We start from the raw sequence: 1,878 nt of genomic DNA, 5'->3' as shown, positions 1-1,878 counted from the left end.
CTGTGATAAAAATTGAAGTCAGTTTTTGTGACTTCCTGTAGAAGCTTCTTTAACAACAACATTTTAAGGCACTAAACTAGGTATGGAAATGATCTGTGGAGCCGTCTTTCCTAAGGCTATCCATATGTTGGGGTAGGCTTGGATCCAGTCCTGCCTAGAATTTGGGGAACTAACTAATGAGTCCTGGTGTTTCTTCCTGCTGACAATTGTATATGCCATTATAAATCTTTCAAGTTATGCAGTCTTCTAAACAGATTTTGAACAATTAAACATTAAATTTGTTACAGAAGCAGACGGTGAGCCTTCATTATCATGATTTTCAAAATTAAAAGCTTTCCTGTCACCTTATTTACTTGTTGAAATGTGAGGTTTTCGGATTTGAAGTAACTCAAGTAGAAACTTAGGGGTACATGAGCTCTAATCAAAATGGGGAGACAGCAGAAACAGATTGTCTTTAACATCAGGCAAGTGTGTTATCTTGGACTGTCTGCTCAGCCTGAGGTGCTTTGACACTTCTTCCTAGCACACCCCAAATTACTTTTTTCCCCTGCTGTTGCAATGACAAATATTAAATCAATCAGGGAACATATAATCTATTTCCTGATTATATAAATGAGTAGTGTCTTCAGGGATGTAAACACACTGCCTTTATTGAAAAAGAGTGCACAATAATTTTCAGACTGAATCATTTTTATAATATCAAATACACGAAACATTGAAAACAAAAGCATGCATATCTTTTTACAAGAATGCATAAAATTTAAGACCATAATGTTAAGATGCACATATTAATAAAAGCAAAGAAAATGTTTTTGATTCTCAAGAAAGTTAATAATAAACACTTAGGAAACTAGGGAAAGACTTTATAGTTTGAAGACATTAATCATTTAGCATAAACAAATATCCAGTTAAGTCTGAATTTTAAGCAGGAAGACACATAAATTGTAATCCCTTTCCATTTACATTTATTTATTCAAAGTATAATAATTGGGCACTTACTCTGTGCCAGAGAGTGAGCAAATTCTCAGTCAATTATCTAGAGCATACTCTGTAGTGACAGAGACACAAACATATTGCACTAAAAATAAGAAAGAAAAATACAGAGAGGGATGATAGCAGATACTATAGCTATATGTGAGAGGATTGAGAAAAGAATAGAGAGACATTTGAGCTCAAATTATTTTTTAACCTTACAAGATCAAATCACAATTCTACTTTTGTCCAAGCTACTATCTGTTCTGTGCTCCCATAGCAAACATAATACATGGTAGTCTTATAAAAAAAATACATTGTTTTCTGTTGATTTGACTTCCATATTGAACAGCGAGTTCATGGAGAGAATGAGTTATGCGTTTTCAGTCTTTGTAATCCCAGAACATGAAATATAGAAAACTTTAAAAAAATACTTGTCAAATTAATAAATGACTTGAATTGATACTTAAATAATATACTTGAGTATTCATATTTTTGAATTTTTAAATGTATTTATAGATATAATGATGATAAAATGAGCAACAAAATTCCTAGGGAGGGAATATTGTTTAAGAAATTAAGCTCTTTGATGTGGAAAATGAGATCCTGAGGATGTACTGAGAAAGCAAACAGCAAAAGAAAAACAGTAGCTGAACTTCTATACATAAGAAAACATAGTAAAGTGAAACTTGGAAAGAAGGAAAAGTCAGGGAGTACAAAGGTCAAATGTAAGGAGACTGAACACTAGAGAGAAAAATGACCAGGCAGAAATTTTCAGTGACACAATAGCCAAAAATGTGCTAAATCAAAGACTATCTAATACATAATATAAAATATTTGCATTTTCTGAGATGTTCAATCCACTCTCCTTCCTAACATTCAGAAAATTCTATAACATGTACAAAA

Source organism: Marmota marmota, unplaced genomic scaffold (assembly GCF_001458135.2).
Source record: "Marmota marmota marmota unplaced genomic scaffold, marMar, whole genome shotgun sequence".
Classification (NCBI taxonomy): domain Eukaryota; kingdom Metazoa; phylum Chordata; class Mammalia; order Rodentia; family Sciuridae; genus Marmota; species Marmota marmota.
The sequence above is the reverse complement of the archived record's forward strand: the minus strand, read 5'-3'. Positions refer to the sequence as shown.